The 20534-nt window shown below is 35.1% G+C and overlaps 1 protein-coding gene and 1 long non-coding RNA gene across 9 annotated transcripts in view; one reads left to right on the top strand and one right to left on the bottom strand.

Moving 5' to 3' along the window:
- LOC121038981 (uncharacterized) overlaps positions 1-2135 on the bottom strand; it is a 41886-nt gene extending 39751 nt beyond the window's left edge. Inside the window, exon 1 of the long non-coding RNA XR_005794594.1 lies at positions 1077-2135. This is a non-coding gene — a long non-coding RNA (uncharacterized LOC121038981). The remainder of the gene's footprint in view (positions 1-1076) is intronic.
- SOX5 (SRY-box transcription factor 5) overlaps positions 1-20534 on the top strand; it is a 1021040-nt gene that overhangs the window by 512946 nt on the left and 487560 nt on the right. The window lies entirely within an intron of this gene.

The following is a 20534-nucleotide window of genomic DNA, read 5'->3' on the forward strand; positions in this document are numbered from 1 at the left end:
AGAGGTTTTTAGGCAAAACTCAATTTTTGTTTTCTGTGAATGGACAGAATTGTCTACTAGTAGGCATGTATATTTGTATTTGTACAAATTTGCGTGTAAGTACACAACTGAACATAGATCTTATGTGTATCTAAATATCCAAATATATTAGGTGTATATATATAATTCATGTAAGAAAATAATCTAAGGATTTAGTCTAGAAGGATCCCTCTCTAGGTGCTAATGATAATATCAATCATAATGATAACAGCTTCATTTATTGAGCAACCACGTATTTGCTGACAATTTTCATTTCTTATATTTCTAGTTTCACTGTCATCATAGAGAGTAGAACTGTTATCACCATTTTTATGGATGAGCTGATTGAATCTTAGAGAATTTCAGAAACTTGCCCTGAGTCATTTTGGTATATTCCTGAGTAGGCATTCAAACCTAAGTTAAAGAACTGTACCTCTCTATACCAAGCATTACCTTTTTTGTGACATTCACTTATTAAGATTACCTAGGATGTGCTTTTCTTTTCATGGAAGCCACTCGGATGATTACAATTTACTTCTCAGATTTAACCCTGTGAATCTTCGATTCTTACAAGAGTTTTTGTTATGACTCTGCTTAGGTAGGTATTCTTTGCCTGTGATTGTCTATTTGAACAATCGAAATAAAATAAAACAGATTCTCATTTTCATTTTGCTAAAACGGCTAGCTCAGTCCCGTATCCAGGGTATACACTCATCTAGTGTCTGTCAATGACACTTATGATTCTCTGGGGAATGCATGCCTACTCAAGAGGACTGAAGAAACTTTACACCTGCCTATTTGTACAACAATGAAAAACGTAGCATTTTTTAAAAATCCTGTGACCATAGGACTCGTGATTTTTCTACATGGCAGAAAATGATTGAATGTAGACTTTTGAAAATTCGCATTTCAAGACACGTCAAAGGCATTTATAATGATCATATATAGTCGCTTACTAATCCACTCCCATTTCTTTCTCCCTTTCACTTTTATGCCTCTGCGCCCACAGCATGTGAAAGCATTGAAAGAAAATAAGAATCTTAAACTCATAAACATACCTGCTTACCATCTGGCAGTCATCCCAGCAGTCTGGTGATCTCCTTAGTTATCCAGCAGATAGTAGAAAAACAAGAGTCCTGTGAAGATTTCACATGTTGCCATATCCCTGCCAGATGGTGATTTGTAAAACATGGACAAATTGCACTGGCTCCACTTCCCTCCGACAATCACAACAGAAACACTATAGCAATGGTGTTTAATTTGAAAGCAACTTCAACTGAGTAACTTTTAAGGTATTAACATCTGAAGATTATCAGGACAAAATGTGTCATTATCTCCAGAGAGCTGGTCCTTCACAGGCCTGCTAGTCTGATACTTCTAGGATTCTCCCTTTAAAAAAAAAATCTATGGAGGGTTGGGAAATGTCAACATCATGGGACATTTGATTACTACCTACTGATTCTTTGCCACAACATGATGTTTTTCTGTCATCTAATGATGGGCTGCAGGACTAAAAACTATATTGACAAATTTGACAATTGGGCAACCTACTTCACATTGGAACATGAAGAACCGAATCTGAGTAGAAGCAGGGAATTCTCCCCTCTAAGTGTTAATAAAACAGTAAGTACTTCTAAAATAATACTTTCCCACTGTTTTAGTTGTTCTCTGTGGTTGTCTACACAATACTCAAATCATTGGTCAGTTTAGAGTGAAATGTCAAACAAGCGGTTTAGCATTGGGTAAATAAACTACCAGTGTGTGGTTCTAATGTTTTCCAGCAAGTTTTCCTCTCAAAGCATAGTTGGCCAAAGAGGGAGGTCTTTTCAACTCTAGCAATGATTCAGAAGTCCCCCTGGATCCAGAAGACCAAAGCTTTGCCACTATTTAGGGAAGATGATAGAAGACAAACAACTCTTCTTTCCTGTTTTGGTAGCTAGATTTGGTTAGTACTTTGTTGACTAGGGAATATGCTGCCTATTTCATCTGATGATACGGATACAAAGGTGTTACATAACTCCATTTTTTTAGTGAGGGTTTTATTTAAAACAATTTTTTTAACGTTTATATCTGAGAGAGAGACAGAGACAGAATACAAGTGGGAGAAGAGCAGAGAGAGGGAGACACAGAATTCGAAGCAGGCTCCAGGCTCTGAGCTGTCAGTAAAGAGCCTGATGTGGGACTCGAACCCACGAACCACCAGATTATGACCTGAGACACTTAACCAACTGAGCTACCCAGGTGCCCCTGGCGAGAGTTTTATTAAGATATATTTAAATAATAATCCCTTCATTTAAAGGGTTATTTTTAGCACATTTGTAGTTTTGTAAACATCACCATGATCAATTGTAGAATATTTTCATCATCTCAGAGAGAAATCCCATACTCGTTAGCAGTCATTTCTCATATCTCCGCCAACATTTTTCCCCTTGCCTCACAGCCATAGATAACCACTAATCTACTTTCTGTCTCCATACAGTTGCCTATTCTGGACTTTTAAATCAAATGGAATAATCCAATATATGGTCTTTTGTGACTGGCTTCTTTCATTTAGTTTGTTTTCAAGGTTCATCCATGTTGTGTGTCAAAACTTTATGTCTTTTCATTGCCAAATAATATTTCATTGTATGGATATACCACAATGTATTTATCCAGTTATCAGTGGATAGATATCAGGGTGGTTGTTTCCACTCTTTTATGAAAATGTGGCTATGAACATTTGGTTACAAATTTGTGTGTGTGTGTGTGTGTGTGTGTTTTATATATATATATATATATATATATATATATATATATATATATATTTCATCTGGGTATATACCTAAGAATGGAATCTGCTGGCTCAGTTGATAACTCTATTTTTAACCTTTTGAAGAATGAAAGGACTGTTTTTGTTTGCAACTCCTTATTTTGCATAAGTGAGATACATAATTGGACTCTAGATACACTAAATTTATGTAAACTAGAATTCTAATTGCTATTCCAGAATAATTAATGGATATGGATTTTAGAATTAGACACTTATAAGAGCATCTGCTTTGCTCAGTTGGTTGAGCATCTGACCTGACTCTTGATATTTGGCTCAGGTCATGTTCCCTGGGCTGTGGGATTGAGCCCTGTATCAGGCTCTGCCCTAAGCATGGAGCCTGCTTAAAATTCTCTCTATCTGTCTTTCTGTCTCTTTCTCTGTGTTTCTCTCTTTTTCTCTCTGTCTCTCCCTCTGCCCCTCTCCCCTGCTCTCTCTGAAAAAAAAAAAAAGTAGACATATGCAAATTTTAATCCTAATGTTGCTGCATGTAAACTCTATGATCTTGGGCATATTTCCAATATATCTTAAATTTTAGCCTATTATCTATGAAATGAGGATTATAACACTAATTTTTCCTGGAGTTTGTATGCATGTAATATGACACTGTATCAGAAATCAGCTATAGTGCAGTGTTGAAAATAGTAAACTTCTAATCAATGTTATTTTCTTTTAACACATTGTTTCCTGGTTTTTGTTTTGTTGTTTTGTTATTGTTGTTGTTGTTGTTGTTTCCTTCTGTGTACCTGAGGTGTAGGGAGAATTAAAGGAGAAACTTTTGGTGGATGATTTAGGTGTTCAGGTGAAGACCTAATTGTCTGATTTATCAGCACCTTGGAGAAAATAATCACATTTTTATGTGTACCTTTTAGGACTATATTTATAATTTAATAATCAGAAAACATTGAAAACGATGTATAAAAACATTATTTCCTTTACCTTTTAAAAACTTAGTGTTACAAATTGAGACTTGTGTTGAAATTCTTATGCAGCTGTGTCTACCCTGTTCTAATATTTACGGGCTCGTTTCACATGTAGACCATCTCATAAAGAATTGAAATGACAAGGAAGTATGATTCTAAGGAATAATGTCTTTTTTGTTGTTGTTGTTTTAGCTGAAGTATACTTGACATATAACATTGTGTAAGTTTAAGGTGCACTGAGAATAATTTTTAGTCGGAGTTTCAGAGCGAAGCATTTGTATAGAGAAAGAATTTGATACTGGGCTGTTGGCCAACCCAGTACAGTGATGTCCACTTAGTTCCACAGAGATGAGTGGGGGCTTCCTAGAGGAAGTGTTATAAGTCACAAACATCTAAAGTCTTTAAGATGCCATTAGGGATGTCCTCCTGACTTCAACATAAGCCATGCTTACAGCACACAGAACGATATAAGTGTTGAAAAATCATTAGCAAAGTGGATTTCATCATCTTCCCCAAGAATGGAATACCCATGTGAAATAATTTTCTGTGTGCAAAATCCAGCCTTATGTGTAATCTAAATGCTTTTTGCCTTATTTAAAGGCCACTTCCATTGAATCCATTTTCCTGAGTCAAAAGTTGTATTAAAGAGCATGACAATCTGGTAAAAAAATAGAAAAAGTGTATATCTAGATTAGCCAGTTTTCTCCCTGTTCCCTAATCTTTAACTTTCCCAGAGAGGTTTTGCTCAGCATAAATGGTGTGACCACAGTAAAACCAAGATGTTTTCTTTTACCATGTCTTTGGGTGGTCATCCTGCTGACCCTTTGAAACTCTAGAGGTATTTGAAAAAAACTAAGAAAGTTTTATTCACACCTCCAAAGGCAGGGGCATGGGAGGGGGTGGGGAGGGTGGGGAGTGAGGTAGGAGTGGGGGGGTGGAGAGTGGGGTAGAAGAATGGAGGAGATATAAATGGGTTAGGAGATAGGGTTCAGCTATATTCTTGTAATTCTTGTTTTGTTGTATAAGACAAAATTTCAAACCTTTTCATGGCTTCAAGTCTTAAGTTTAGGTATCATTAAGTTTCTTTTTATTAATAATGAGTTTGACTTTACTAACTGTATGCACTATCACAATTCCTCTGTGTTTTTGTGTCAAGCCAAAGAGGAATATTTGAATTCCAGTAATTATTCCAATTTAAATTATTAAAAACACACTACAATTATGATATCACAAGTATTAATAAGCTTTGGAAACCCTTCTCCCAGACAACTCATGCTTTCTTTTAAAACTAAATTTAAATTTCAAGCCTAGATTACTTCACAGTGTCATTTTAAATCGATAACATCTGGAACGGGGGCTAAGTTCCCCTTTCAGCTCTTCAGAACAGATTTCATTTCAAACCCGCCAGAAACTTAGACCTGCTGCAAGATTAACTTTTGCATCACTACTTTTTTTTTTCTTTCTTTTTTTATTTTTTTAAATTCTCTCCTTGCCCACTCCTCCTCTCTGGTTGTATTTTCTTCCTCTGCTCTTAAATGTGTCTATTACCCTCAGGCTTTGACCTTGGGCAGACTGTGAGCACAAAGTCATGTTATTTAGAGTGAAGTAACACCAGTAGTCAGGAAGGAACAATGTAGTTCAAGCCAGATAAAATAAATCTCTCATTTCCTGTCAAGGGACTGAGCCAAAAGCAATGATGAGAGACAGAGGGGGCAAACCGCCACAACTCGAAACACAGACGCTTGGGATAGACACAACCACAGGCCTCCTTTGAATATAGACAACAAAACCAAAACAGCCAGAGTGACAGGAGACACATAATAGCTGTGGGATAAACCAAAACATAAAACGGAGGGGGATCTGTGCAATTCCCTGGCCACAGAAAAGATATATTTGAATTGCTTGAGTGGAGAATCTTAAGGACAACAGTAATACATATGGGGAATTTTCCCTGTAAAGATTGGGAGTTTCACAAACTTGGAAACATACCTGTGTAGCTGCCACTTTTGACAAAGTCAGCTTTAGAATGAAAGCCATACATATTGATTTGTGAGTAAATCTGAGCCGCACATGGAAATTTGCAAGTAGCCTTGGGAAGGAATTCCCATATCCAGTTCAACAGACTTACATAGTGGTTATCACTGTCCCCAAGCCATCACTGTCCAAGAAAGTTGCGTTTTGAAATGACCACTGATTTATTAAACAAACACCAAGAGAGTGCCTGCTGGTGCTGTTTAAAGTTATTTCAAATATTTAATCCTTTTAATCCTTAAAACAACTCTAAGAGGAGGCATTATTGTACTCCTATTTTATAATTGAGAAGCTTGAGAGGTGAAGTAACTACTTAAAGTCACATGGCTAGTGAGGGATAGATCCTCGCTCTGAAACCAAACAGTGGGGGTCCAGAGTCTACTCCCTTAATTACTATGCTTGGCTAATACACAGCTATACTCCACTAGCATGACATATTACTAATCTTAGTTGTTTCCAAGTCCTGCTCAGATTCTTTTGAAAGCCATTATTTGTTTCAGAAGCACAATGAGACTTCTGAATGCTCACATCAGATCCAGAAGAAAAAAAAAATTAGTGAGAACATGCTACATTCATGAACAATGTTGAGTATTTCACTTTTGTCCAAAGCTCTTCCAAGAAAGTAAGGGACTCAGAGTTCATTCATTCATTCATTTGTTCCTTCAATAAATGCTCATTATTGAGTGCGACTACATGTTAGGCACTGTGATGAGGACAGAATAGTCTCCTGGCTGACGTATAGTCAATCAAGGATGCATTTGAGGTCTAATTTGTTACAGCATATACTGTGTAGAAATCCTCATGAGGACAGAAGAGTCTTCAAAGATGAATACTAGTTTATATTTGGAGACAGGATTTTTTTTTCAACGTTTATTTATTTTGGGGGGACAGAGAGAAACAGAGCATGAACGGAGGAGGGGCAGAGAGAGAGGGAGACACAGAATCGGAAACAGGCTCCAGGCTCTGAGCCATCAGCCCAGAGCCTGACGCGGGGCTCGAACTCATGGACCGCGAGATCGTGACCTGGCTGAAGCCGGACGCTTAACCGACTGCGCCACCCAGGCGCCCCGACAGGATTTTTTTTTTTTAACTCAATAGGATAAATACCATTTGAATCAAAAATTTAGAAGTTATCATGTGGAGATATAAACATTCTTTAAGATTGTGTACCCAAAGACTCTGAACAAGTGTTCAGTAATATAACCGCTGTAATGACAAGGGACATACATACTTAAGAGAGAGAGCATGCCTCATTTTGAGAATGTTTCTAAGAAGCATAAAAATCTTAATATGTACTCTTCGACATCATCCATATTCCTTCTAGACTGGAAACGGTAGCAGTATTTTGTCTTTCAGTATACACCATGTATAATTCAATTGTTATACATAACATATTACATTATACTTATCTAGTAGATGTAATAGATTTATACTTACCTGCTATACTATGTTTCCTGAGTAGAGTATTGTGTTCTCCATCTCTGTGTTCTAATACCTATCATTGTACCTAGGTATATAGAAATTACTCAATATATAATTGTCAAATGAATGGATGAAAATACTGTGCTTATACATATAAATCAGAGGCATGTACATATATTTTATGTATGTAATATGCAAATTATGGATGGTTCAAGGCAAATTGCACTATTAAAAGTAATGATTATTATTTTTATAAAATAGCAACAATAATGGTATAATAGATAAATTATTTGAATGCTTATATAGAAGGCCAAGTAACACCTGCTTCTATGTGTTTTGCATGGGTTATTTTGTTTAATCTTTACCCTAATTCTATGGAACAGCTATATGCTTTGTCTTAAGGTCAAATTAAAAATGACCATAAGTGATGGACTTTTTACTTTAAATATTCTATAATTACATTTATTCTATTACTATTATTAATGGGAATGTCCCAGGAAAATAAGAAATATATATTGTTCTCTTCTCCTTTTGAGAAATACTAGAGAAGTCTAAGTTCAAGAGGTGACTATATCTCATATTTATGTTTTGTGAGCAATTCAATGAAATTTTCCATATCCACACAGAAAATTGATATAAATCAAGAAAAGTTTGGTTGGGCAATGTATAATTGTATGAGGAAACTTGTACATTATTGGGATGTGAGAAGCAGAAATGTCCCCCTAATGGACTTGGGGGACCCTGGCCTTAACCCCTGGAGAAATTCAGTGAGAAAAATCTGTTGGACTGTTCAGACATCTGTGGGTGGAGGAGAAGATTGCTCCAGCTCTGTCATGCTTTAATTTGAATTCAAAATATACTTTTTAATAGCCTTTGAACTTTATTTTAAAAGGTAGGCTTTTGTATTATATGTTTAGTAATCTGTTTGCATATGATGCCTATGCAGAATATAAAATATTTTAACAAAAGGAGAAAATTAACTCAGACATTAAAATGTGTTGTTTCCTGATGCCCTTGATGGTTGCACAAACAGGTACCTGATAAATCCTGGCTAGATTTTTGCTTTCTGATATTTATTGACCTTTTTACCTCTCTGCTTTGTCTTCTGTTGACAGAAAATGGGACTTTTGCTTAATCTAACCCAGGATGTTTCCTTTAAACAAAAACAATTGCTTCCTTTCTACAGGAAATTTATGAACCAGAAAGTCTGTGGAAACAATTCATCTCTTCTTTAGGTAGTTTGCAACACAGTGTGAACTGAAGGCCATCTCAGGCTCTGGTGGGGAGCAATATCAATTATTTTTATATGCCCCAATATTGTGTCATCTATGCCAGTCTCTCTTCTACTAATAGTCATATTTAGGATATGACAATTAAAGTTTGATGCATATTAGATAATACATTATTTAAGAAACATGTTGTTGAAGTTTCTGTGTGCCTCACAAAAATGGAAAATGAAATTATTGAAAAATAATTACAAACGCCAGTGTTGTATTGTAACCATGAGTAAAAGATGAAGCTCAAATAAAAAGTATTCTCCTCATGCACCAAAGATGATAAGGAAAAATACATACCTATTGGTGGATTTCTTTACCTTTCTTCATAAGGAAACACCCAATGAAATCAAATATCATGATCAAAACAGAGTAATTTTTTATGCAACATACAACAAAACTGTAGAATTCATTGCTGCTGGCTATATTGAAGCAAATGGCATAGTAAATATACATTTTTTTTAAAGGGTAAATCATTTTATGAGTATGGAGAACATTGTAATTATTTTATTTATAGAAACTTGAAGAGACCAGTTAGTCATACTTCAGAATATGTCAATAGTTTGGTCAAGAAGAAATACTTCCAAATTTTGTTGGCATAGCACACTTGATATATTTTCGAACTCTAGATTCTACTAAGAATATTGGGCAGTAGTCAAGACTGATTCTAGATTAGGATAAATATTTGACAATGTTTTATCGATTTTAACCGCTTTGTTACTACCTTGTATATAATACTATAAAGATACGTACTGATACTATGATGCTAAAGTTTTTATGCATAATCATTAGAGTCAATAATAATACCAAAGCTTTCTAAAACTTGTATTCTTTGTATGCCTTGTGTGTGTCTTTAGTTCTTAATTTTCTAATAAAATACAATGTTTATCCAGTTATACATTAATTTTTTTCATGATATTTGAAGATGTATTAAGAATGGTTAAATGCAGGGGCGCCTGGGTGGCTCAGTCGGTTAAGTGTCCAACTTCAGCTCAGGGCATGATCTCACAGTTTGTGAGTTCCAGCCCTGTGTCAGCCTGTCTGCTGACAGTGGGGAGCCTACTTTGGATCCTCTTTTTCCCTTTCTCTGTCCCCTGCCCCACTCACACTCTCACAGTCTCTCAAAAATAAATAAAGAAACATTTTTTAAAAATGCTTAAATGCAGTGTTGGTTAATCACTTTAGAATACAGTTACTCAGCACTGAGTCTTATGCATGGTAGATGTTAAGTAAATGAACAACTTTAATGATTGATTTGGGGCTTTTAAAAGAGAAGCTAATGTTATTTAATGTGCCTCTAATGTTCATTTTTAAATGAAATTTAAAACAACAGTTATAACTTACTATTAGCCAATATATCAAAGAAAGTAATTTTAACCTAAATTTATTAGTTTGTCATATACCACAACAACATTCTGAGGTTTAGAGGTGATATTTTTGTAGGCATTACTGATTATGTCTTCACAGCCAAGTATAGAAACTGTTATCTAATGGTATTTTTTAACTTTCACTTAGGCATCTAGATGTTTCCCAAGCATGGGCAGCAATTTTTTTGTTTCAATGTTTTAATTTTTATAACTTTGTAAAGATCCCTTTCAATATTTTATTCACCAGTAGGCTCCTATCATGGGAACAGTTTGGAAAGTTGTTTTTTTTTTTTTTTTCTCTTGAAGCTATAATTCACAAAAGGAGCTTAATTTTGACAAATAGATCACATGCATGGTTTGAGGACTTTAACATATGTAGTTACCGTACTATAGATATGCAGTCTTTAATCAGAGAAACTCCAAATACTTTAATGTTATCATAAAATTCTTCTTATAGCTGACAGTATTTCTTAAGCCCCAAACTGATTTCTCTCTCTGCCTTCCGAATCCAAGAATTTGTCATTTTTCTTGTAAGCAGTACTGTGGAGCTCGCAATTTCAGTATTTTCATTTTGACAAATGTTTCATATTTAGGACAGAAGGACTGAACACGTACACACAACTAAGATAGGTTTCACCCAGCGAACAAGTGTTCAGGGAGTATGATGATATGCAAAACTCAGAGGATAGGGGAAGTCCCTCCATATATTCCCCCCCAAGACCATCAAAACTGATCTTCAGGATTATTTGGTTCCAGTGTCTCTGATCCCTTTGGAGATAAATAAATTTTCCTAGATGTCCAGGTTTTCCAATTTAAGAAATATTAGTATATTTTGATTATAGGTAATGGAGAAATATTCTTTAATTTAGAATTATACTTAATTTATTAAATTCTTGGCGTTCTTTATAAAGTTTCCCCCCCAACATTGTGTTAAAAAATATTCCAAACAGTTAAAGTAATTTTAATAAGCATTGCACACATATAGCTCAAATATTTAAATATTTGTAGAAAAACATTGAAAACAGTTATGTTTTTCAATTATCGGAGAAAATTCATGTAGATTATGAGCAATCAGGGAACATGGTGTCGTATGACAATATAATAATATTATCGCTATAAGTGCAAGTATCTGGTAGGAATTTATGTGTGGTAAATCTGCAATCTTTTTACTTAATGAAGTTTTATCACAAACTGTTTTATAATTTAGAAAGTGAAGACTCAGGGATATTAAGCAATTTGTCCAAGGTCACACAGTGAGGAAGTTAGGAATATGAATATTTTCAACTCTAATATCTGTTCATTTGTCTACTAAAGAAATAAGATTTAGAATTATGTTTTTTTCCTACAGGCTGGTCTTTTGAATTTATTTCAAAATATATCCATAATCATGCAGTACACCATATATTCATCACCGTGCTAGGTGTTATTCACACCTGATACAGAAATCATGTCCCATCTTCCTGGGAAAATAATGCTGACATAATTGAACTAGGACACTGCAATAGACTGGCTGTCTGATCACATTGGCATGAATTAAAATTTTAATTTAAAAAAATTGATATTTGCATATGTAGTTTCCATAATAAGATTATTATCAGCAAGTTTAGGAAACAAGTGTGTGTTTCTATTGTATCTGTGTAGTCTAGCTTCCTATAAGACTGAGCCACTTCTGACTGGACACAGTTGGCACTTGATAAAACTTTCTTGATTAAATGAATGGCTTTTCCTTGGTGAAGTTTTTAATTTAATATGTTTAACATATTTTCCTCCTTGTATTTGTGCCATTAGAAAAAAAATGAAAGATTTCAAATGAGTAGGGGAAATTAATATGTATATACCGTGGGATTTGGGTAGAATGTTTACTGATCTGAAAATGCTCAGATTAGTCTACATTCATTATACCTGGAGAAATATTTTACCATTGTTGCAACCATTTGGGCTTTAACTACCTTGAGTGTATGTATATGTTTTCCTTTTTATCATTAAATGTGAACCATATCAGATTTGTTCATGTACAAGTGAGAATATCTTATTTTAGGTTTACTTTTCTGGTTGCAACAATGTTGCAGAGGGTTTTTTGTTTGTTTGTTTCTATAATCAATGAATTAAGGATAGCCCTTTGCATCCAACTCATCTGTGTTATTATCTCTCCAGTGTTGACTTTAGTGAGACCTTGAACAGTCATCACTACACAATATACTTTAAAGTTTTAAGAGCTATTTGTTTTGGCTTGTTTTAGTCTAGCAATTGAGAAATTATTTAGTCATAGCCAATCTGACTTAAACACAGGAAAAACCATCAACTCATCGTCTCTTTTTTGAATCTCTATTTTTTTTTTTCTGGAGGCTTCATTACTTCTGAGGATATAAGTGACTCATATGTGTTGGGAAAACTCACAGTTTCCATGATTGCTCATATTTTTGACTTTAATATTTACCATTAGAAATTATGTTTTATCCTGCTACGGATACGGGAAAGAGGGAGAGCCCCTGAAGTCTCTTTCCTAATAAAACTATGATTGGATAGCCTATGAAATAAATACAGGTATTTTTTTTTCTCATTTTGATGCTAGGAATCAGAAGAAATTATAATAAATGATTTTTAAAAAGCAGTGAAGATTGTGTGAATAACAATTTATCGTTTTTAATTAGGATGTCCACATAAAAGTCATAGCAAGCTCTGGAACTCTGTTGAGCCTAATGTGATTACACATCTGTAAACAGGGCTGAGACATTGTAAATATTGATGAAAGTATTACAGCTTAGAAGACTCAGAAGTAGCAGACAAACCAATATCCATTCATTCTGTCTCACGTACCACTCAAGAGTAAGTAGTACAAAGTTGAATTATTTTCTATTGGACTTCAGATCAAAAATACATAATTTCCCACTACAGATAGTGAATAAAAACATCTTTTTTTTTTCCCTGTCTTCCTTTACTTGAATTATATGGGGCTCTACTTGGGTCTTTTTTTACTCTTTTGAAAAAAAATACAAAGCAAGGTGGGTGTTGAAATTTCCATTATGTCAGTAGGCTCAAGAATGTGGCAATATCTGGTTGTGTAATTAATTTGTTTCACAAAGGGAAGAGCCCTCCTTAGGGTTTTTGGAGCTGACACTGTCACAAAATGACCCAAACCCAGTCACATGTCACAGGATTGTGGTGAAATCCTGCTCTATGGGTCACTGGGAATCACAACAGAGCGATTCCCTCTTGACCCCTGGTTTCTAGAATTGGTATTGTCACTGTTCCACAAGGTAACAGGAAAGCCTGGGTGGGATGAGTATTCAGAGCCACTGAATTTCTTGTCCTTGCCACTGTAGACATTCCTGGGAACTCAAGACACATGTTTTGCTCTGAAGAAACCTCCACATCCACATGGTTTCTGGCCGAAAGAAAGGTTTATGTGGTGACTCATTTATCTCTATCTGCCTCTGTCAATTTTGGTAGGGTTTTGTTTTTGCTTCTAGAAACTGTATAATTAAAGCTCTCTAAACATTGAGAAAATGTACAGGGAAGTTCCGTCATGTTTTAAATTTCCACCTTTACCCTTTTCTTCTTTTGTATCCCTTTTTGGGAAAAAAGGGAGTGAGGGACTTTAGAAAACATCCTAAAAATATTTACAGCATCATGTATGATATTCTATGCATTTACCTGCCAAGTCAAGATTACTGCTTTTATTAGTGTTTTGTGTTAAAAAAATGCAGTAGACCCTGTAATAATATCATTAAGTATATGTTTAAAACTATATAGTACATGGTGCCACTATAGAGAAGGAGTGTTGGGAATTGCTAAACAGACACCAATTAGTCTATATTTTGAGGAAATATTTTAGTAAAAATGAACAAATAATTCCTGTAAACATAGATATGTACAAGTGCAATTTATGAGATGTAACATTTTTTCAAAAAATTATATTTAACTTTGGAACAGAAATAAGTTTGACAAGAATATTTTGAACTTTTTAAGCTAAATATCACTTAAATGATATATTTCATCATATACTTCTCACTGCATTTTATATTTGCCAGCCTTGTTGACATTCCCCCAGTATAACTATGATTATGGAATGAAAGTTTTTCAGTCAATTTGGGGACAAGGTGGCTCTTTCCTTTTATTAACTCACTTAGCTCTTTTAGCTGTAGTTCATTCATCATAAGTTTATACCCTGATTCATATAATTATTGATTAAAGTCATGAAATGTTATTACCATCTATATATGGGAATTCCTCTTGTGCTGTCGATGACAATGCCAAGAACAGGCTTAAAGATGGTTAATTTCTTAGGTATCAGCCTATCTCCTTTATGAGGATTCACTCTTTTGCTATCTATATATCTGCTGTGTACGTGGGTATATATGTTATTTATTTGAATTGTCTTAAGTGCATACTTGAATAGCTTACAAGGGTCAAGGAGAGTTCAAATGATAGAAAAATGGTTTGTTATTTTCTCCCTTCCCCACTCCCCCCACCCCATTGCTAATGCTAACTGATGAAGAGTGCAGGCAGTGTCCTTCAATTTAAAGAGACAACCTTGTTCATTTGGAGGGTGTGAATGCCATTCTTGTGAAATACTGTAAATAGTAATTCACAAGGGGGTGACTTTTTTATTGCTTTTACATTGATAACATGCCTTGTGAAGACTTACAGTTATTCTGCTGAATTTAAGAAAGATAAGAATGGAATGTGTGTGTTAATTTAAACATCTGTACATACAATAAAATAATCCTTTATTATCTGGAAATCAGATCCTTTTACATGTTTACCAATATTAAATAGCTCTTGAGGGTTGTTATCCAATATTGTACTCAGTGTTTCCTCAAGCACCTTCTTGAAATATCGAGAGAAAGGCTATGATCATGATGTACATCACTGAATCTACAGTTTACGAAAATGAATTTAAATCACATCTGGAAGGCTGACTTGCCAAGCAGCATCAGCTTGCCGAGCAAACATGAACAACCCAAGGAATGAGCGATGATGTCAACCAAACTAGGGGCACAGGTTACTGTGTATTGAATTCATAGATAGCTTATTATCCAGCTAGATAAAAACACAGCGTCCACATATAAAGGTGATTGGTGAACAGAAAAATTACAGATTGATGTGGTTCTCAAGAGACATACCAGAGCAATCCCACTCAGTTCCCTTGCAGGTTAACCCCGTGTACCTTCACAGTATTTAATTATTTGGTAAGGTACAGTAGAAGCATTTAAGAGTTTGAATGCCAAAAGCTGTTAAGTAAGTGTAGTGTTGGAATGTTTAATGGCATTAATTATCATTTATATGTGAACCTACTCCTCCTTAAGGCCCAGGAGGCAGTGACTCACTGGGTTGTCATTAACTGTCATTATTGCTAGTAAAGTCAACTTCCTATTCATAAAAATAAAGAAAAAAATTAATGGTGAAAACCACGTCATTCTATAATACAGTATTGGTGTTGCTAACTAACTTATTCTGTATTTTAAAATTCTATTGGCATCTTGAAATGTAGATGAATTTCAATATTTTCATCACTACAGTTAAAGCCTTTTAAACAATTTCTGTGTGTGTGTGCGTGTGTGTGTGTGTGTGATTTTTCCATTTGCTAGCATTCTCCTGGTATGAGAAAAAATACCTTACAAACGATCTGCAGAGAGTTTTGTTTTTGTTTCAGTTTGATCATTTCTGAAAGAGACAGATCGATTTGGAAGGAGTACCACCTAGATATGGAAGCAAACAACTTGCCCGGTCGGGGCAAAACTTTCTCCAGGCTCAGGATGTGGCATCGTGTGGTTAAACCATGCGCATTTTGTAATGAATGAGGAGAAAGTAGGAGGGTGACTAGTTGTAGAAATTTTAGTTGCATAAAGTTAAAATATCTTCAATTATATATAGTCAGGGAGATGCTTTTCTTTCTTTTATTAAGAAATTATTTACATGTAAGGCCAGATGAGTTGAAAGACTGTGATTTATTCTTTGAATCTAATATGCTTATTGAATTTTATTTATGGTCACTGTTCCTGGATGTGATATTATTTTGTTTGGCTTTGATAAAAGAAGAAAAAATAACCCCATACATTTTCTTTATGCTTTTTATATATTGCTATATTTCTTTGTTGTAGGGATGCTACTTTGTTTGATTTATACATTGTCATAGCTTCAAAAAATCCATTAGGAAAGCAGTTTTTATTTCTGATTTTGCACTTTTATTTGTAAATATTTATTTTAACTGTGAATAATTATAGGGGTTCACGTTCCAACTTTGTGTATGTAAGAGTATACAATAGGCTGAAATGTAAAGCGTGATTGTTATCATTGGTAATATTTACTGAGTAAGTGCATATACTAAGACCAGGGTTGATGAAATTAAAAAGTAGATGGCATTAAGATAAGATGTGGATACAAGTTGCCAAAAAGTAATTATATTAAGTTTTCTACTTCCAGAGTCATGTAGAATCTTCTCACAATGGCTATTACTGCCATCATGCAGTATGTATTGAGGACTCATAATATGCTAGGTACAGAAAAAAAAAAAAAAAAAAAGCACTGAAAAGAAATAATGGTGATTTGAGACCGAAATATAAAACAGGATTTGGGATACTTTGAGCTTACATCATCAGGAGACGCTGGGGTTTAGCATTCTGTTTCATGTGGAGACCCGCAGTTAATATGGTCCTTGTTGAAACTTAAAACAGCTCTATTAGTAGCTTGATTGAGAAGGGGGGAAGAGGCCTAGAGTAAACACAAGTGTGCGTTTTCAAGACAGCCTAATTGTATACAGTGCACTGGCTTCCGCAGTTCCTTCTAATCCATCACATAGTAAAATGCACAAATTTATTCTATTGAAGTAGATAAAATTGTTAGATAAGTAGAAGGCATGGACCAAAAGGGGAAATGGCATCTATTTAACAATTCTCTATTGTTCAAAGGATCATAGACGTCCTGTTGCCTGCCTGTCCCATTCAATCAAGTTGGGTAAAATGCTGCACTGGAGAAAAGGAGGGAGGGAACTCTGTGCAAGTATATGCTTACACCTTTCTTCAAAAATTCCTTTGGGGTGATGGTGAAGGGAGTCCCGAGGGGTGGGGGAGAATTGGGTTTTGTGGAGTGACAGAGTTATAGGTTCTCCCGCACCCCCATTCCTGTCTTTGACTTTGGTACTGCCCAGGAAAGCTGCACGGCAGTCGGAACTAATTGTAACTCGCTCAGGAAAGTCTTCATTAGCACTACCACACATGGTTACCAGATGTGCTGAAGGGCGAGGGAGAGGAGGGGTGAGGCATCTAGAGAGGGGAGAGAAACAAGTAGCTTCATTTGAAAACTTAATAATCTGCTTTTTGTTTCAAGTGTATTGTGTTAGAGAAATGAGGGGGAAAAAAAGGGGAGTTTGAGAAGATGAAATGCCCTCTTATTCACTCATTCTGTGGAAGCTGAATGGAACCCTTTGTCTTCTTCAAAATGTCAACACTTTTGTGACTTATCATTGTGTTGGAAATGTTTCACTTTCTCCATCAGAGTAAATGAAAATTACCTGGATTGGATTATCAAAGCAGCTATGCTTTCGGATAGCTGAGACTGAACGTGCTATGTTTGGGGTCTTGGAATAGACACTAGATTTCTAAAATATGTAAATGACTTATAAAGAACAGTTGTCTTCCGACTATAAACTCCAGCTGACCAAATGTGAAAACAAGAGGACAGGGTTCTCATCCGTCCCTAATCCTGATCCAAGTCAGGCGTAGCATGACATCTTCTTTCGTACAACTGTAATACTGTTAGCAATAAAGCATACTGATTACAGACCCCTGAGATTACGTATTTTATTCGCATTATTTACAGGTAAATTCTCCGGAAATATGGGTTCATTTTTACTCACTACATTCCACAAGAGAATAATGAAGTCACAGAATTTCTACTGTTTTTGAAAATGTTATTTACCATGTTCTCACTTAATGGTACACCAGTATCTATAGATGTAGATTATTTTGGAAGGACAGTGAGAACTATCCTTCTGGATGAAACCTCTGGTCTCAAAATGGAACTGTCTTGATTCTGCAGAAAATTGTGGCATTTAAAAATATCGTAATTTGGATTCTCATAAGAAACTTTAATTGTTATTATTTATTTCATGCCCAGATTGATACTTTTAATTTCCCTTCGCAGTTACTCTAGAGTTTCAAAGTAATTTGTTTTTAAGTTAGACGTCAAAAACATTGAATAAATGATTTGTAAAAATCTTGAATTCTACAAATGAAAATTTCAAGACTGGCTAGCTAGTTTGGACAGTGCCTTTCTGAGTGACGCTTTATCACTTCCATCCCTGATCCTGCAGGAGAATCATAAAGACATTTGGAAAAAATTATAACAAAATAGACAAGAAAAGTTGCTTCAACTGGTTTTGGAGAAACATGGTTTAGATTAATTTCCTATTGGGATAAAAGACCCAGTGGTTTTTAACCTATTGGGGGTCATGAAACCAGTTGAAATTTTGATGAGATCTGTGGACCTTCTTTTCAAAAATGTGCTTCTACACAAATTTTAACGTAATTTAGGACCTCCCCAGATCCAGCTTCCAGTCTGAGAGTACCATTTTAGAGCCTTCCAGTATACCCCTGCTGCAAAGAAAAATACCCACAAAGTTCAAATGTCACAAACTGTGAAATATGTGACCTGCTACATTTAGTCCTACTAAGTGGTAGAAGAGAGTAGAGCCTGAAGGAAATGTCATTGAAACGATATATTTTTCATTGACATGTTTAGCTGCTATTAGAGATTCACCTATATGTAGTTTCTTTAGTTATGTTTTAAGTTTCTTTCAAAAAGCAACCACGCGTTCTCTCTTATGATGACTTCCCAAAGACCTTAGTACAGCTTTGCATACCCAGTACTCCCCTGGCATGGTCTGCTCAAAGGAATAAATGAATTAGTGAATGGGTTAATTTTTCAATGTTATTTGTTGGCAACTGCCACCGTTTAAATAGCAGGAAATGCAACCACACTGAACTAATTCTTCATACAAAATTTGCTGTGAAAATATTACCTATAATCATGGTTTTTATAATTGAACATGAAAAATATATTCAATCTTAAATTTCTAGTGTCTTACATCATAGCCTTCCTAAAACAATATATTACCAGTCAATGCTGGCTGATACTATTATAGATAAAATTACAAAAAACTATTGGTATTTTCAGGAACAAAATGCTTGTAGATAGTATTTTAAAATTCAGATTTAAATGATATTTAATGTTAAATAGTTTATGACAAAAACTAATATTTATGATATGTGCCTTTTTGGTTTTCCTGCCATGGCTTATGTTATCATTCTTGTATTGACTATGATTATTTGTGGAAAATCAAAACAATGTCCGGACATCGGTGTTTATGTCATATTAGCTATTACTGTAATTTCCCCCATAATTTTATTACTTTACCCACAGCCCCAGTGTTACCATTTGCTGAATCAAATCAATCTACTACCTGCATGTTGATTTTGTGCGGTCCTCTCCTTTCTCATTCTAAGTACTTTAACTTAGGCCTCTCACCATTGCTTAGTAACAACAACAGCATTGCCAACAACTTCCTTCTCTCCAGTTTATATTCACTATTTCCTCAGTTATGATCCTTCTAAAACATGGATTTAACTCTATCATGCCTATGCCTAAAATCACTTTTGGTGTCATTACCTATGAATAAAATTGGGAAGTCATAGCTGGCCGCATATTTCTTTGTAATATGTCCCCTGCCTCAGCTTGCTGCTGTCCCTACATCATAAGTTCCAGCCATACTGAGTTACTCTGATTTCTTTAATTGTTTTTAATGCTTTGTGCCAGTTATTCTCATTCTTCAAGATGTGTAAAATGGGACATTACATAATAATTTTACGAGTCAATATACTCAGTGCTAAAGTAATATTTTATAAATGACTTTTTAAAAAATGCTTATTTATTTATGTTGAGAGAGAGAGAGAACAAGGGAAGGGGAGAGAGAAAGAGAGAGAGAGAGAGAGAGAGAGAGAGAGAGAGAGAGAGAGAGAGAATCTCAAGTAGACTCCATGCTCAGATGTGGGGCTTGAACCCTTGAACCCTGAGGTCATGACCTGAGCTGAAATCAGGAGTCAGACCCTTAACCATCTGAGCCATGCAGGCTCCCTGATAAATGACTTTTATGAAAACTAGTATTTTGAAAGTTAGAAACTATAATACCTAAACACCTATAATCTGAAAATAATATTTTTGTTAGTGAACTATCCAAAAATTACCACGATTCGTGTTTTACAGAATTGGCACAACACAGCCACACAGAGCATGGACTCTAGAGCCAGACCAACTCAGTTCAAATCCAGACTCATTCTGTTCCTCACCCTGTGACCCAGCCTGTGACTTCACCCCTCTGGGCTTCAGCTTCCCATCAGTAAAACAAGGGTGAATATAAACCTACCTCCCAGGGTTGTCATGAGAATTAAATGTATCAGTATAGATATAAAGCATTTGGAACCAAGTCTAGCACGTATGAAGTACTGCATTGATATGACAGATCTGAGCTGTTGATATTTTTCAATTCTTTGATTAAATAGAGCTATCCAAAAATATAATATTAAAAGTTGACTGTCCTCCTGTTTAAGAAAATTATCTTCAAACTACTATATTCTGAATTTTTAAGTCTTTCTTCCTAATATCTTCATCACTCAGGAACTTTACTTATTTTAAT

The sequence above is a fragment of the Herpailurus yagouaroundi genome, unplaced genomic scaffold (genome assembly GCF_014898765.1).
Source record: "Herpailurus yagouaroundi ecotype Mexico unplaced genomic scaffold, PumYag 166, whole genome shotgun sequence".
Taxonomy (NCBI): domain Eukaryota; kingdom Metazoa; phylum Chordata; class Mammalia; order Carnivora; family Felidae; genus Herpailurus; species Herpailurus yagouaroundi.